Genomic DNA, 18,342 nt, shown 5'->3' with positions numbered 1-18,342 from the left:
CATCTGGCTGGGCTTCCCCAGCCACTCTAGGCGGCTTCCAACAAAATATTAAAATACCGTAATACATCAAACATTAAAAGCTTCCCTAAACAGGGCTGCCTTCAGATGTCTTCTAAAAGTCTGGTAGTTGTTCTTCTCTTTGTACATCTGGTGGGAGGGCGTTCCACAGGGCGGGCGCCACCACCGAGAAGGCCCTCTGCCTGGTTCCCTGTAACTTGGCTTCTCACAGGGAGAGAACCGCCAGAAGGCCCTCAGCGCTGGACCTCAGTGTCCGGGCAGAACGATGGGGGTGGAGACACTCCTTCAGGTCTACTGGACCGAGGCCGTTCAGGGCTTTAAAGGTCAGCACCAACACTTTGAATTGTGCTCGGAAACACAAGGATGTCTGCCCTTCCGTCAAACATCTCCTATCCTCAGAAAGTTCCTCCTCATGTTTAGTTGGAGTCACACGCTGGCAAACTCAAACTCCACGACCACGAGGGACTCGCCCTCCACCCCACCCCTACGCTGTTCCCGGCAACACAGACTCAGGAGAAGTCCGGACAGAGTGTGGGCGGCCGCAGCTCCAAAGGACATTTGAGCTCTTTCCTGCTCTTCACAGTGAGTCAGTAGATGCCGTTGTCCACAGATGCCGGATGAGTCCAGCAGCATCACGCCATCTCGGAAACCCTATGGGGCACCTGAAATACGTCCCAACCATTTCACGCACTCTCCTAAGAACGTAAGGCAAGGATCTGCTGGATCAGGCCCAAGGGGGCCCATTAAGTCCAGCACCCTGTTCTCATAGCAGCCAACAAGATGCCCCACTATCCCCGTGGATAGATAGATAAAACTTTACAGTGGTACCTCAGGTTACATACGCTTCAGGTTACAGACTCCGCTAACCCAGAAATAGTGCTTCAGGTTAAGAACTTTGCTTCAGGATGAGAACAGAAATCGGGCTCTGGCGGTGCAGCGGCAGCAGGAGACCCCATTAGCTAAAGTGGTGCTTCAGGCTAAGAACAGTTCCAGGTTAAGTACGGACCTCCGGAACGAATTAAGTACTTAACCCGAGGTACCACTGTATTCACATTAGCCAATGGCCACAGCAACAGTAAAACACTACAGTATACGCAGAAAAGGAAATCTGATATGAGAGCACAATTTACAGTCCTGAATCAGCAGTCAGCTAGTGGCCCTTATTCTGATTGCCCCTGCTATGAACCCAGCAACCTTTGCTGTTATCTGCTCATTTTGATCTGATAGAAGAAAGGAGATTGTGTCAGTGGTTGAGCGCCCTGGGATGGTTAGTACGAGTGGGGTGAGGATCTCGTTCCTCAGGTCTTTGTAGAGAGTGCAAGACAGGAGGACGTGTGCCGCTGTTTCGGTGCTGCCATCTCCACAGGGGCAAAGGTGTTTCTCAGGCGGGATCTTTTGGTATTGTGGTGGGATGATGAGCTGCTTGTGCGTAAAGTTTCTAGTCCCTCAGGGTTTGGCTAAGTCCACAAACCCCTGTCTGTAACGGAGCTCCATCAGCATGGCTCCGTCAGTCGCTGGCAGAATCCGACAGTGGGCGTTTACGGAATTTCTTCCAGCATAAAAGCTCCTTAACGGAAACACGCCTTCTGGACTCTCTGCGTGACAGTTTCTGGCGAGGAGTGGGTGTCCCTATAGGTCCTGAAACCTCTCCGCTGTTCTCGCTGGAATTGTCTCTGAGCCATCCTTCCGACTCACTTTCCCTTGGAGCTCTTTCTCTCCCCCTGCTGGTTCCCTCCTCCGCTGATAAGTCTCTCCCAACCTCTGGGAGCCCTTGCACCTCCGGTTCTTCCGATGACAGTTCCCTGACAGGTATCGACCCTCAAGTTACTGCAAGATGGCAAAACATCCAGTCTTGAAAGTGTAAAAGCACGTCTGCATTTTGGGATAAGAAGTTTGTGCAGATATGGGGCCAGAGAATCAAAACGGAGAGGTGGAAAATGAACATACCAAGGGCAGAATTTCCTTATAGTGGCCGGGTTGTTCTGATGCTCGATATCTTTTAGACGTTGACCGATTAGACTGTTTGCTTTAGTAGGGCCCATAGTGAGTAGGTGTTGTGGAGCCTATCCCCGTGGATCTAGGGGCAGTTCACAACATAAAAAGCCCTCTCCTCTGTGAATGTGCCTGGGAGAGTCTGTGGGGCTGGCAGCATCAGGGGTTGGATTCCCCTTTGCAAAGCCTTGGACTGAAACCACAAGCCCAGCCTGCGCAGGAAAGCTGTAAATTGGCACTTCACACAGAGTCAGGCTTTTGGTCCTCTAAGCTCAGGGCAGCCTACACTGGCTGGCATCAATAGTCCTCCTGGGTCTCACGCAGGGAATCTTCCCCGCACCTAGAGATGCTGTCACCAAACGCCGCCCCTTCCCCATAAGCAAGAAGATAAAGGAAAGGACACATTCACGCAGTGCTTGGTTAAACTGTGGAACTCCCTGACGCAGGAACCTGGATGGCTTTGAAAAAGGACTAGGCAAATTCACGGGGGAGGAGAGGGCTGCTGCTGCTACTACTACTACTAATAATAATAATTTTTATTTATACCCCGCCCTTCCTGGTTCAGAAAACCGGGCTCAGGGCGGCTAACAACAAATTTAAAACACTTAATTGGTGCAAGAGCATAAAATACAGTATAAAACATGAATAACGATAAATTCAGAATTAAAAATCAATTTAGGGGGGAAATCCATCCCATAAACATTAGATGATCACCAGGGCTGGCTGGTGAAATTAGTCCTATTTGGGCCGGTGAGGAGACCAGGGGAGAATTAGCTGTGGGATCCCAGAGCGGGTAAACTTCATAAAAAGGGGAAGGGGAGGGAAGGAAGGGGAATAAAAGATCAGGCTAAGTTCAAATTGAAAGCCAGGCAGAATAGCTCTGTCTTACAGGCCCTGCAGAAGGAGGTTAAATCCTGCAGGGCCCTGGTCTCCTGGGACAGAGCATTTCACCAGGTCGGAGCCATGACTGAGAAGGCCCTGGTCCTGGTGGAGGATAATATGCCTTCCTTAGGGCCCGGGACTTCTAAACTATGATTATTCATGGACCTTAAGGTCCTCTGCGGGGCAGACCAGGAGAGGCGGTCCTGTAAATTCTAGCCACGAGGGCTAGGCTCTGCCTCACATGCTTCTGAATCCCTGCTGCTGGAAACCGCAGGAGGGGAAAGAGCTTTCGCAGTCGGATCCTCCTTGCATGTTTCCCCACAGCCCCTGTGAGAACAGGAGCCTGTGCTGGATGGGCCACTGGGCTGATGCAGCAAGATCTTCTTAGGATCTTGAAGGGGTGTGTGGAACTACATCCTTTGCCCGTGTCCTGCCTGCAACCCTCTGGGCCACCTTTCCCACAAAGCAAAGCCTCAACTGTGCCCCTTCTGCACCCCTGCCTCCCTTTCCCATACAGAGACAAGCTGCTCTTTAGAAATGTCAGGCTGGGGGTGTGCGGCCCACGTTCCTCATCCCAGCAGGTGGTGAAAGAGGCTCCTACCCAGAGGACGGCAGCGTTTTCTCACCCAGGAGGCACAGATCTGTACTTCAACAGCCTGCCACCAACCTGCTGGGGGGGTGGCAGGAGGCCTCACGGAGCCAAACCCCCAGCCCTGTGCTGGGGAGGTGTGTGTGCTCCTCTTAATTCTATTCCCCCAGCCCCCCCTCAAATGCCCCCCACCCTGGTGGTGTCTCCGGTGATGGCAGCAGCCTCCTCTTAGAGGGCAGGGCTGGCAAGGATGCTCCCCCCCCAGAAAAGCCCCTTTTTCCGGCTCTGGGAACGGGGCACCTTGGCAGCCTCACCGTGTCTCCCTTGGCTCGGGCACCCAGGGCAAAGCAGAGGCAGCTAGGGTGACGTCACCCTCACAGGTGGGGAGTTTCCTTCCGTGGCACAGGGATGCCCCGAGGCCACGTAGAGGCGGCCTTCAACCAGCTTTCCTCTCGGCCTGCTGGGGCTTGCTGGGTTCAACGAGGGCAGAGGAAGCTCTTCTGCCACGTTGGCCCAGGCAAGTAGCATCATAAGTAGAGCCTGCAGGATGAGGCCACATCTAGTCCAGCGGCTCTCCCAGAGGCCAAACAGTTGCCTGTGATCAGAAACATTGTTCTGCCTTTGCAGCTGTAGGCAGCAGAGTTATTACCTTGGCTAGCAGACATTGATAGTCTTGTCTTCCATAAATTTGTCTAGTCCTATTTTATAGCAACCTATGCTGGTGGCGGGATGCGGGTGGCGCTGTGGGTTAAACCACAGAGCCTAGGACTCGCCGATCAGAAGGTCAGCGGTTCGAATCCCCACGACAGGGTGAGCTCCTGTTGCTCGGTCCCTGCTCCTGCCCACCTAGCAGTTCGAAAGCACGTCAAAGTGCAAGTAGATAAATAGGTACCACTCCAGAGGGAAGGTAAACAGCGTTTCCGTGCGCTGCTCTGGTTCGCCAGAAGCGGCTTAGTCATGCTGGCCACATGACCCAGAAGCTGTACTCCAGCTCCCTCGGCCAATAAATAGAGTCGGTCACAATTGGACCTAATGGTCAGGGGTCCCTTTACCTTTACCTTTTATGTTGGTGGCCTCATCATGGCTGGCAGCCATCAGCAGCCCTCTCCCCCATGAACTTGTCTGATCTTCTTTTCAAGTTATCCAAGTTAGTGGCCATCGCTGCCTCCTGTGGCAGGGAGTTCCAGAGTCTGCACTGCATACACACACTCTTGATTTAATCCGTCCTGACTCTCCCAACATTCAGCTTCGTGGGATGCCCACGGGTGTTGGCATTATGAGAGAGGGAGAACACCTTTCCCCTCTCTGCACCGTTTTATAATCTCACCTCTTCCTCGCCTCTTTTCCGAAGGCCAGAGAGGGTCAAATATCCACAAGGAAGGGGAAGTTCACTGCCTAAGCAGGAAGTGCACTTGCAGTGCTGGAGAGGCTGCCTCTACTCACAACGGCCCCGCCTGCCTCTTTGGAGAAAACCTGACCAGCTTCCAAGCTGCATATTTGTCAAGGGCGCAGTGCTCTGAGCGAACAACCCTGGGCTGCCGGAAGTTCAGGTCCCACAAGCCACTTCAGTCCAATTCAATAGCTTTATTGTTCTAGCCCAAGGCCATGACAACTTCGTAGCAATAGTGTTGATGAAATAATGCAGAACAGACATCCACGAGACAAACCAACATCCGGGCACGAGAGAAAGAAGATACCAGAAGCAGCAGCGAGTTTAAATTACAAATTAGACCTCCAGAGCACCAAAAAACAGCTTACAGAGATTTTATCTAACTCATTTTTCCTGGGCTTTTTCTTGCGGTCAATGTATGCACCACAAAGCTATTATCATCCCTCAGAAGGAAGTGAACTGTTTCAGCAGGATAAACCTGCTTTCCTTTGCGAGCAAAGGTTCCCAAAAGCAATCTCTTGGGTCTCCGTACAAGGGGCAGGCGAACAGATGGCAAGAGGTGACTTCCACCTGAGGCTGACCACAAACTCAAAAGCTTGCCTGCGCGCGGGACTGTGTTGCAGGGGCCAACACAAGTCGCGTGCGAAGGCTCTGCACAAAGCTGGGAGCCACAAGGTCTTGGAACTCCATTCAAAGGAGAGCCTCCCTGCTTGAGAGACACAGCAGGAGCCTGTAGGCTAGGGGTTCCCAGCATGGTGTGCTGCAGATGTGCTCTGGCAACAAGTCCCATTAGCCCCTGCCCGCAGGACAAGAAGTTCAGGGATGATGGAAACTGAAGCACAGCGACATCTGCAGAGCAATGCCTTCATGATAAAGTTCTAATTCTGGTAGGGTAAAGCCCCCATCCCCATCTATAATTATTTGATGTTTGATTCTTGGTTTCCTTCCATTCCAAATAAATCTAGCGATGCCTTTCCTCCAGCTTTTAAAGCATTTCATTCCTCCCAATATTGGAATGGTTTGGAAGAGGAAAATCATTTTGGTAGAATGTTCATTTTGACTACAGTCATACCTCGGGTTACAGACGCTTCAGGTTGCGTTTTTTTGGGGGGGGTTGCAGACCACCGAAACCTAGAAGTACCCGGAATGGTTTACTTCCGGGTTTCAGCGGTTGTGCATGCGCAGAAGCACTAAAAACATGTTCCGCTTCCTGTTGAGTCTGTCGGCTGTTGAGTCCCGAGCACCCACGCAACACTTTGGGTGCAGCTCATGGTGGGAAAGCAGCATCTAAGGAAACTCAATCCATCGTAGTTAGAGGGTAGTGCTAATAACACCAAGGTTGCAGGTTCAATCCCATATTCCTGCATTGCAGGGGGTTGGACTAGATGACCCATGAGGTCCCTTCCAACGATTCTGTGATTGTATGTGGTGCCACAGATGCCCATCAGGGGAACCTCCGGTGCAAGCAGCCACTCAAGACACCCACACCCATGTTGGGGCTCGCCCTATGAAGCCTTCGCAGGACCCTCTTCTGGGGACGAGGGAAACTGCTTGCTAGGAGGCCAGCGGCACCCTGGGAAACAGCTTTAACCGAAGCGACCCTGGCAGGAGGGAGAGAGGGAGGCGGGCAGCCGAGATAATTCAAGACGACAACCTTCATGCAGAATCATCCCCGGCTGCTGATCCGTTTGCGGCCGCCCCACAAAGAAAATTGCAGTGTCTGATTTCATTTGGGGGAATCGCGGGAGTTGTCAACCCCAAAGCCTCCTCAGGCACGGCAGGACTCGGCAGGAAAGCACATCTGCTTTCTTCCCCCCCCCAGCCACCCCCCAAAAATACAGCAATGGGAGGATTCCTCAGCCTGCCTCTGCCGGGAGGGAGCAAGCAGCCCAGCTCCAGGCCTCACTCTGTGGCCTGCATGCCTCATCTTGCAACTGGCGATTGGCCACCTGCGACCAGGTGAAGATGCTCTGGTCCCAGGCTGTCGCCTGACATCTCCACCATCTGGAGGCGCATCCTGGGAATCCTTGGACCTGGACTGTTTTCTCACACTCAGACCACATCCTGTGGAATTCTATCTGTTGGGTTTTATCTGAATTTCAGGGACCAAAAGTCGTATTGAAAAATACGGTTTTCAAGCCGTCTGGCCCAAGAATGGCAACTAGGTGCTCCATTTTGGCAAAGGTAACCCTGGTTTGGTGGACAGTAACCATTTGGGGACGCGGGTGGCGCTGTGGGTAAAACCTCAGTGCCTAGGACTTGCTGATCGCATGGTCGGTGGTTCGAATCCCCGCGGCGGGGTGAGCTCCCGTCGTTCGGTCCCAGCTCCTGCCCACCTAGCAGTTCGAAAGCACCCTTAAGTGCAAGTTGATAAATAGGTACTGTTTTATAGCAGGAAGGTAAATGGCGTTTCCGTGTGCTGCGCTGGTGCTGGTTCGCCAGCTGCAGCTTCGTCACGCTGGCCACGTGACCCGGAAGTGTCTTTGGACAGCTCCGGCTCACAGCCTCTTGAGCGAGATGAGCACACAACCCTAGAGTCGGACACGACTGGCCCGTACGGGCAGGGGTACCTTTACCTTTACCTTTAACCATTTGGTTACACGGGTGGCACTGTGGGTTAAGCCACAGAGCCTAGGACTTGCCGATCAGAAGGTCAGCGGTTTGAATCCCCGCGACGGGGTGGGCTCCCGTTGTTCGGTCCCTGCTCCTGCCCACATAGCAGTTTGAAAGCATGTCAAAGTTCAAGTAGATAAATAGGTACCACTCCAGCGGGAAGGTAAACGGCGTTTCCGTGGGCTGCTCTGGTTCACCAGAAGCGGCTTAGTCATGCTGGCCACATGACCCGGAAGCTGTACGCCGGCTCCTCGGCCAGTAAAGCAAGATGAGCACCGCAACCCCAGAGTCGGTCACGACTGGACCTAATGGTCAGGGGTCCCTTTGCCTTTACCTTTAACCATTTGGTGTCGTACATCCAAGCTTCTAGCACTGCTTTCCTCCCATCCCTGAAATCCATCTGCCTTAGACAGCTTCTGCTGCATGCTGAAGCCATGCCTCCAGACCCCTCTGACCACAGACAGCGAAGGCTTTTCCTTTTTTTAGGGTTAGTCGATTGCGTGCTGCTTCTGCCCAGAAGCACTTTACCTGCTTTTACAGTTGCATGCAAACGGTTCTGCTTCTTTAATTTGCTTATAATTGCACGGCCACAATGCCGTCACCCGCACTGGGACCTTCCAGAGAAGGGCGGGTAAAAAACCCTGCAAATAATAAACCATTCAGCAAGAGTCATGCCGGGACGAAATGGTTGTTGTGGAGACGTTCTTAGCTTTGCATAGCAATGCCGCAGGCCACACCCCTCACATTTTGGGCCACGGCTTGCATTTCCCCCTACAGTTATGTGCACCCAAATGTGCAATGGGGGGGGGGGAAGAGACATGAGATGACAAAGACTTGTGCCCCCGCGACAAATCTGCCAGTCTTCTCAAGGTGCCACAACAAGACGGTTTGATGATCTCAAAAAGGCACCTGCTTCACAGGCCCAGGCCTAACTCCTTTGGCCGGCCAGTTGCTGAGAGATCAGCCAGCTTTGGGGAAATTCAATCACAGTCGCTTCTGGTCTCTGACATGCGTTAAGGAGCGCAAGAGCGCATGTCAGCGCACCAACAAGGTGGCATCAGCAATTCAAATGCTGGCAACCACCACGTAGCTTAGGGCTGAGTCATAGAACTGCCCGAATTCTGCTTAAAAACCCTCAGCAAAGGCACCCTTTGCTAGCCAAGCCACCTGTGCTAGTTGCCCTCCTCAGATTAAAGGCACGCCGCAAGAAACCTGGGGCTCTTGGGATCACCTTTCTCTTTTGGCATGGCTTGGGAGAACACACACAACAAGGTCCATTTGAAGCACACCCCAGGAGGAAATAACAACAACAATAATAATAATTTATTATTATTATTGGTGCTGACCTTTAAAGCCCTAAACGGCCTCGGTCCAGTATACCTGAAGGAGCATCTCCACCCCCATCGTTCTGCCTGGACACTGAGGTCCAGTGCCGAGGGCCTTCTGGCGGTTCCCTCCCTGCGAGAAGCCAAGTTACAGGGAACCAGGCAGAGCGCCTTCTCAGTAGTGGCGCCCGCCCTGTGGAACGCCCTCCCACCAGATGTCAAAGAGAAAATTAACTACCAAACTTTTAGAACACATCTGAAGGCAGCCCTGTTTAGGGAAGCTTTTAATATTTAATAGGTTATTGTATTTTAGTGTTTTGTTGGAAGCTGCCCAGAGTGGCTAGGGAAACCCAGCCAGATGGGCGGGGTATAAATAAATTATTATTATTATCATTATTATTATTATTAATTATTATCATTATTATTGTCATTATTAATAATAATAATATTATTTATACCCTGCCCATCTGGCTGGGTTTCCCCAGCCACTCTGGGTGGCTTCCAACAAGATATTAAAAATACAATAAAACATCAGACATTAAAAACTTCCCTAAACAGGGCTGCCTGCCTTACCCCCCCCCCCCGCCCAAGCCTGGAGACCTACCCAAGAAAAAATAGGGTGGTGGGCTTATCCAAAGGCCTTGAGCAAGGGGAAGAGGGAAGAGGGGGCTGCAAAGCTGCACATGGAGGACTCGGGCAAGGATGGATCGCCTGTTGAAAATGCTCGCCAGGGTCGATTTTTCTGGCAGAACGAAAGGAGGGAGGGAGCATCCATTTAAGCAATTCTTCAAACAATGACCCTTGCAGGGGAAGGCAGAGAACAGGTGACCCCCTCCCTCCCCAGCCACAGAGTCAGATGGCCAAGAAGAAGCAGCAGCAGCAATGCCTGGAACAAGAACACGGAAATATGCAAGCTTTCTCCACAGGCAATTAAAACAGGCTGAATTAATCAGGAAAGTGTAGGAAATGGCTCTGTCTTTCAGAGAGGGACTCACAGGCAGGCCAGGCCTCAGAGGGGAAGGGGGTGGGACTCAAGGAATGGGAAAATATACAATGGCCTCTCCAAGTCAAAAGTTCACAGCCCAGAAGCCAAAGGCCCTGAACTAAGGGCTGGGTGAGCATTTTGGCTTCATTAGCCCAAAGGCAGCGGCTGCCCCCTTGCAAACAGCTGCAGACACCCCCAGGCAGAGCAGGACAACCTGGGGACTTGAAGGTATACAGTGGTACCTCGGGTTATAGACGCTTCAGGTTACAGACTCCGCTGACTTAGAAATTGTATCCCGGGTTAATAACTTTGCTTCAGGATGAGAATAGAAATCGTGCAGCAGCAGCAGGAGGCCCCTTTAGCTAAAGTGGTGCTTTAGGTTAAGAACAGTTTCAGGTTAAGAACAGACCTCCGGAACAAATAAAGTTCTTAACCTGAGGTACCACTGTATCTGGAATTTTCTGAAATATAGTGGACGCTCGTGAACTGTGCAGGAGGCACGTTTGCAACCCGCAGCGCCACGTCTGCACACGCGCAGGTTGTGATTTGGCACTTCTGCGCATGTGCAAAGCGTGATTTAGCGTTTCTGCGCATGTGCGAGCCCTGAAACCCGGAAGTAACCCGTTCCGGTACTTCCAGGTTTGGCGTGGTGCGCAATCCGAAAACACACACCCTGAAGTGTCTGTAACCCCCAGGTATGACTGTACAGGCATGCATTGCAATACGTTGGACTTGCTGTTTTTTGACAAGTACCATGAGACGAGGGCTTTCAAAGGCTTCCTTGCAGCAAGGAGAGTTTCCCGGATTTCTTAAAGAAATCAGCGAAATGGCAGGTCTCCTGGCTTGCTGGAACGGTTTGCAAAACAACAACAACAGCCCGATTCCACAGCCAGTGCAGTTTCCTCGCACCCCACTATATTGAGATGAAGATGATTTATTACTCGCCCTTCACCCAAGGGTCCCCAGACGGGGTCGAAAAGATTTAAAACAAAACATTAATTGCTTTTTTAAAAAAAACAACTACTCTGCAATTGCAAAAAAAACCCCAAACCACAGTAACACCTAATAAGAAGCGACAAGAGCTCATACCACTGCTTATATTAGATTTAGATTTCCAATCTTTCTGTGTTAGAAGCCTTCGTGTTTGTTTTCTCAAAGGAGATTACTTTGCCCCGCCACCCACACACTTGCTTGCAGACCTGCATTTTACTCCTCATTGCAGGGGGTCAGGCTAGATGGCCCCTGGGGTCCCTTCTGACTTGTGATTCTACCTTCTAGGTAAGAAGCAACGAATAAAGCAGAGATGGCCAAAGACCTGGCTGGCTATAAAAGAAGATGAGAAGATGGCTGTCAATGTCTACTAGCTAGGAAGGCTGAGCCACAGCCTCCAGCTTCTGCATCCCAGAAACTGCTGGAAACCAGAGGAGGGGAGAGTGTTGCTCTCGCACTCGGACCCTGCTTACAGATTTCCCATAATGGGCATCTGGTCTCCCACTGTGAGAACAGGATGCTGGACTCGATGGGCCCCTGGCTCTTCTTTTGCTCTTAATAAATCCTCCTGCCCTCTTATGGACCTTTTTCACGAAAGGGAAAATGAACTTGGTAAATCTGGATTTGAAAATTGAAAATAAATAAATGTTGGCTTATAGAAAAGCTGGATGTTAATGAGTGAATACTATATTTAGCTAACAGAGAACCGGAAGTCTTCTTATCTCTCCCCCCCCCCCCCGTTTTCTTTTCACCCTCTCTCTTTTTCCTTTCCTTTCCTTTCCTTTCCTCCCTCCTGTGCATGGGAAATGTCTGTGCATGGAGCGAATGCGAGGTCCCTGGAGCCAAATTGCCCAGGGGCAAAAAGCAGGTCGTGCTTTTTTTTTTTTTTTTTAGAAAGAGGGAAGGGGGTGTTGAAACAAAGCCGCTGAGCAGCAAGGGATCAGGAGGGAGATAAGGGACTCTAGAGATAAAGGAGGGTGCCTGGGGGGGGGGAGGTAAAAGCACATGGATTTCCTCCTCTAAAAACTACGTGCATCCTATGGTCAGGTGCGTCTTATGGAGCAAAAAATACGGTATATAGCTGCACCAGCAGCATATCTCTTTTTTCTTGTATCCAAAAATGCAAGAAGGGCTTTTACACTTGCCAGAAGCTCGACTCTGCCCTTGCCGGTCTTGGAAGAATCCTTTTAAAAAGTCCCATATGACCAGAGAATTTGCGCGTCCATTGGGGGATAAAGGAAGCCCTGAACACATTTTTTTTCAGATGTCCCTTTTATGATGAGGCATGTAGAGAAACCATTGACACCCTCCTGGCGAGGCTTGCTGACCTCCCAGTAAAGCAAAAATTTGATCTTCTCCTCTTAGGCAAAGACCACAAGACCCGGATTGTTGCCAGGTTCTGTGCACAGATTGGTAGGCGCAGACCACCCCCGGATCCAATCTAGTTTGTTAAGAAAATTCCCAAACCCGAATCCACGGGCGACTTTAGGTCATTTCTCTAAGGTAGTCTATTTTAAAGTTTTTATGTGTTTATATGCCTATCACACTTTAAAACTTAAAATCCATTTAAATGTTTGTTTTGCTATTGGGATTGTAGTTCCATTTGTGTTTCTCAAGCTGGTCTCTGAGCGTAATAAATTTCATGTAAGATGTAATGGGCTATTTAATTTTTTAAAATAAAACTTTTTTTTCTTTTAAGAGTGAACTGCCATTGGAAATGAAAATATATTCCATGTTACAGGCTGGGAGGAGGCAGTGGCAGAGAGAGGGAGTACAGAATACAACAACCCTCCAGTGTAGTCTGGTGATCACTTATCTGCACACTCTAGTTGCAAGGAGTGTGTGTGTGTGAAGTTTCTCAGAGGGGCAGCATTTGGGAGAGCATGCTTAACCCTTTCCCGGCAGACACACCCTCTGCTTCCTCACCCAAGGGAATCTCTCCTGGGGGCAAGAAAGCAGATGGGGGACAATTCTGATCTCAAGCAGCCTGCAGGAAAATGGTTAATTGCTCCTTCCCAAGGGTTGGGGGGAGAGTGAGTAATTAACTGTTTAATTGCCAGCCACTTAAGACCAAAACTGTCCCCCATCTGCTTTCTTGCCCACAGGGGAGACTTCCATTTCCCGGAGTTCATCTGCTATGCACAATGACAGATGCAGTCCCTCTTTGGCTGTGGCTTTAAATCTCTGCAAAGGAAATTATGGTTTGGATTTCCGGCTCCAAACCCCCAACACACACACAGCTCCCACCCTCAAATTCAGCAGCTCAACAGCATGCTCCTTTAAATCACAGAATCGTATAGAGTTAGAGGGGACCCCAAGGATCATCTAGTCCAACCCGCTGAAATGCAGGACAACGCAGCTGCCCCAGATGGGGATCAAACTCGCAACCTTGGCATTCTCAGCACCATGCTCTAACCAACTGAGTGATGCCGCCACCGCAGTTTAAAATCCTCTGAGGGGGAAGAACCCACCAGTATCTGAGGGAGTCCCTTGACTTGTGAGAACACGCTGCCCTACTCCTGGCACTCGTAAGGCGCCAAACTAGCATTCCCAGCCCAGCTGGAAAGGGAAGGAGCTTCGCACCCAGGACAGAAATCCAGGCACCTGCAACAGCCGCTGCCTCTTTGGTCCAGGTGGGGGCAGCTGTGGCCACACCTGAGCACAGCCAGGTGATCCTCAGTCCTGCTTCAACCCCAAAGGGGCTTCAGAACCACCGCCAAAGGAACACAAGTGAACAGCAAAGGGAACCTGCACAAATGACGCGGACACAAAAACCCACACATACATTAAGCAAAATAGAAATGCAGTGGTACCTCAGGGTTAAGTACTTAATTCATTCCGGAGGTCCGTACTTAACCTGAAACTGTTCTTAACCTGAAGTACCACTTTAGCTAATGGGGCCTCCTGCTGCTGCCATGCCGCTGGAACACGATTTCTGTTCTCATCCTGAAGCAAAGTTCTTAACCACAAGGTACTATTTCTGGGTTAGCGGAGTCTGTAACCTGAAGCGTATGTAACCCGAGGTACCACTGCATCGCCTCCCAACCCCAACCCCACCCACCATGGCCCCTCCCCCTCCACGGGGAGCGGCTGCCAAGACCACATAACACCAGTCTTGAAAGACCTACATTGGCTCCCAGTATGTTTCCGAGCACAATTCAAAGTGTTGGGGCTGACCTTTAAAGCCCCAAACGGCCTCAAAGGCCCAGTATACCTGAAGGAGCGTCTCCACCCGCATCGTTTTGCCTGGACACTGAGGTCCAGCGCTGAAGACCTTCTGGCTGTTCCCTCACTGCGAGAAGTCAAGCTACAGGGAACCAGGCAGAGGGCCTTCTCGGTGGTGGCGCCTGCCCTGTGGAACACCCTCCCACCAGATGTCAAAGAGATAAACAACTACCTGGCATTGAGAAGACATCTGAAGGGAGCCCTGTTCAGGGAAGTTTTAAATGTGTGACATTTTAATGTATTTTTAATTTTTGTTGGAAGCCGCCCAGAGTGGCTGGGGAAACCCAGGCAGATGGGTGGGGTACAAATAATAAATTATTATTATTATTATTATTATTATTATTATTATTATTATTCCACCCTTTTTTCTTCCTAATGTAACCCTAACGTCTCAACAAATGAAACTGACCTATGGAAAACGTAACTTGAAAAAAAGAGACATTGCACATACCTTTGTAAACCAAGAAAACTTTAATAAAATATTTTTAAAAGAAATAAAAGAAACAACTCTGCACCCGGGGCTTGCAAGCCAGGGCAACTCCTGACCTCAGCCACGGAAAAGGGACCGGCCAAACCACTAACGCACCTCTGCTGCCCTGCAACCTCGAAAGTCCTCTGTTACCATAGAAACCTGGAGCAGCCCAGCTCAAAGTCCCAGCCTCCGAGGCTCTGATCCGATCGATTCCTCTTGCAACCTGCCTGCAACCCAGCGGTGATTTATGGCTGGGCTCTGGAGGGCTGTGCAGGTCAGAACTCAGCCGTGGTTCGTGCCACGAGAACGCCGCCCCTGCGGCGGCCAAACACCTTGAGGCTTCATTTCCACTTGCCTTCCAGGATGCTTAACTCCCACCCATAGCTGTCAACTTTTCCCTTTTCTTGTGAGGAATCCTATTCGGAATAAGGGGATTTCCCTTAAAAAAAAAAGGGAAACGTTGATAGCTATGCTCCCACCGTCAGCTTTATAAATGACGCAGCCTGGTAACTCCTGGCAAAAGGCAACCAATTGTTCAGTAGGTGGAGCACAGAATTGTAGGGCTGGAAGGGTTAGGGTTAGGGTTAGGGGCACCCAGGGACCATCTAGTCCAACCCCCTGCAATGCAGGAATCTCAGCTAACCTCTCTCACCACCAAAGGAACACAATCGAACAGCAGAGAACCTGCACAAGCAACACTGACAGCAAACCCTACATACATTAAGCAAAATAGAAACATCGCCACCCGACCCCATCCCCACCCATCTTCCCCCCCTCTCCCCCTTTTCTTCCGAATGTCTCAACAAATGGAACTGATTTGTAAAAATGTTACATGGAAAAAATACGAGAGACGTTACACATTATTTCTGTAAATCAAGAAAATCTTTAATAAAAATAAAACAACAAAAAACCCACATTCTACTCATGTAAGAACACACTGGTTCCCAGACCGTCTGCGGGCCGGATTTAGAAGGCGATTGGGCCGGATCCGGCCCCCGGGCCTTAGTTTGCCTACCCATGGACCAGAGGGAGGCGCACAGCAGCCACAGGTGCTGCTCCGTGCTGGCAGAGGGGCAGAGGGAGGGGGTCAAGAGCCTTGCAGGCCAGGAAGAGCAGTGGGATTCACCCCCTGCAGCAGCAGCTGAGCCCCGGCTGAGCTCCCTCAGCCAAGCCAACCTCCCTTGCAGGATGCATCCCCTGTGGCGGCCGCGGCAGCAGCAGCTTAGGGGAGAGCAGACAGAGAGAAACCCGTCTGCAGACAGCCCAAATCCCCTCTTCCTCCAAGTCAATCCCCAAGCCAGACTCCTTAAGCAGAAGCCCCCCAACCCTTGGGGAAAAAAATAGCCATTTTTTGCAAAGCACACAAGCTGAACAGGCTCTCCCGACTGCTGGGGGTGTGGACGTCATTCTCATGCCCAGGAACATCTGCCATAATAAATAATAATAATAATAATAATAATAATAATAATAATAATATTTTATTTATATCCCGCCCTCTCCAGCCGAAGCTGGGCTCAGAGCAGCTAACAACAATAAAAGTAACACAGCATTCTAAAATCACTTCAAAATCACAGTGGAGGTGGCCCAGTAAAGGAGGACCTTGATATTATTTGTATTATTATTATTATTATTATTATTATTATTATTATTATTATTATTACTAAAGCTACCAGCATGAGTTTGACCAAACTGTGGGAGGCAGTGGAAGACAGGAGTACCTGGAGTACCCTGGTCCAGGGGGTCACGAAGACTTGGACACGACTAAACGACATCATCATTATTATTAATTATTATTATTATTATTATTATTATTATTATTATTATTATTATAGCTTTGGAAGAAGCAGTCTGGGCCACGGATGACTCCTTGAGGTTTTTCAAGGAGCAGATCGACACTAGCCTGTCTCAGGGCACAGGACCGGGTCTCCAGTGTTAAAAACACAGATATATAAGCTAGTCGCCAAATGGCACCTTAAATCTAGGTTGCGGTGGCCACAACGGAATGCCTGTTCACCAGGGGGCTGGACTGGATGACCCTCAGGGTCCCTTCCAGCGTTACAGTCCTATGATGTCAACTGCTTGGCTGCAGCCTGCTCTTACAGCAATTCCCTTGTGCCAGTGTTCAAGAAGAAAAAACACACACCCTGGAAATGGAATTAACTATGGACTAAGGCGGAGGTTTTCAAAGTGTGGTTGCCAACATGGCTCCCAGAAACCTCCACGTAGTCACAGCCGGACCAAAATGCGCCTGGGGGGATTTCAAACACTGCTGGGCTCCAGATCCCACAGGTCTGCTGCTGGTAACCTTACAAGCCTTCCTTCCGAAAGCTTGCACCGAGTCCCAGAATTCCTCAGGGTTTCTCCCCAAGGGCCAATGTAGTCTTGACACTGCGAGATGAGTGTGTGCAAGACGCCAGCCCTTTGGAGTAGCCCCGTAGGAGAAAACCTTGCTTGGGAGCCTGGTAAAAAGCAGCAGCTGAACGGGGCACATGGCAGGCCCTCTTACCTTTGGATGGGGAATAATAATAATGATGATGATGATGATGATGATGATGATGATGATAATAATAATAATAATAATAATTTTTTATTACCACTCTGGGCGGCTTCCAACAGAATATTAAAATACAATAATCTATTAAACATTAAAAGCTTCCCTAAACAGGGCTGCCTTCAGACATCTTCTAAAAGTCTGGTACTGTAGTTGTTTTTCTCTTTGACATCCGGTGGGAGGGCGTTCCCCAGGGTGGGTGCCACCACCAAGAAGGCCCTCTGGTTCCCTGTAACTTGGCTTCTCGCAGTGAGGGAACTGCCAGAAGGCCCTCGAAGCTGGACCTCACTGTCCAGGTAGAACAATGGGGGTGGAGACGCTCCTTCAGGTATACTGGACTGAGGCTGTTTAGGGCTTTAAAGGTCAGCATCAACACTTTGAATTGTACTCAGACATGTACTGGGAGCCAGTGTAGGTCATTCAAGACTGATGTTATGTGGTCTCAGCGGCTGCTCCCAGTCACCAGTCTAGCTGCCGCATTCTGGATTAGTTGTAGTTTCCGGGTCACCTTCAAAGGGAGCCCCAGGTAGAGCGCATTGCAGTAGTCCAAGAGAGAGATAACTAGAGCATCAACCACTCTGGTGAGACAGTCTGCAGGCAGGGAGGGTCTCATCCTGCGTACTAGATGGAGCTGGTAGACAACTGCCCTGGACACACAATTGACCTGCGCCTCCATGGACAGCTCTGAGTCCAAAATGACTCCCAGGCTGCGCACCTGGTCCTTCAGGGGCAGTTATCCCATTCAGGACCAGAGAGTCCTCCACACCAGCCCGCCTCCTGTCCCCCAAAAACAGTACTTCTGTCTTGTCAGGCCAGATCTTGGAGGCCAGGTGCTCCGTTTCAGGCTCCAGCTGAGTCTACAAGGGCAGCCCCGTGGTCCCTGAGGAAAGTTTTCCCGGGTTGTGGAGCTTGGCTGCCACAGAGAGAACAGCTTGTTTGCTTTGTGACTCAGTGAGCAAGGGAGGAGGAGAGCAGGCGGGCAAAGGCACACAGCCCTTTGCCAAAGCATCACTGTACGCTTGCCAAGCTGCGAAGCCACAGTTGCACACCTACAGAGCCAGGAAGCTCTGCCCGCCTTGACTCTGGCCGAAAAAGCCTTTCTGTGCTGTTATCTTCTTTGCTCTGCCTGTTCCCCAGCAGGGTGTGAGAAAATGCAACCTTCACAAACCCTCTCTCCAGGAGGGCAGAAGAACCAAGGCTCCCTTCTCATCATGGGATCCTCTTCACAAACACCTCCCCCCCACCCAGAAATAAGTCCTATGCTGGGATACCCTGCTGCGTCCAACAGGGCTGTCCATCCACCAAAAGGC

General features: G+C 50.5%; 1 protein-coding gene across 2 annotated transcripts in view; it reads right to left on the bottom strand.

The window, feature by feature from the left end:
* SIPA1L3 (signal induced proliferation associated 1 like 3) overlaps nucleotides 1–18,342 on the bottom strand; it is a 101,735-nt gene that overhangs the window by 51,844 nt on the left and 31,549 nt on the right. The window lies entirely within an intron of this gene.

Source organism: Podarcis filfolensis, assembly GCF_964270895.1.
Source record: "Podarcis filfolensis genome assembly, chromosome: 8".
Lineage (NCBI taxonomy): Eukaryota > Metazoa > Chordata > Lepidosauria > Squamata > Lacertidae > Podarcis > Podarcis filfolensis.
Note: the sequence above shows the minus strand (reverse complement) of the source record. Positions and strands in the feature narration are given on the sequence as shown.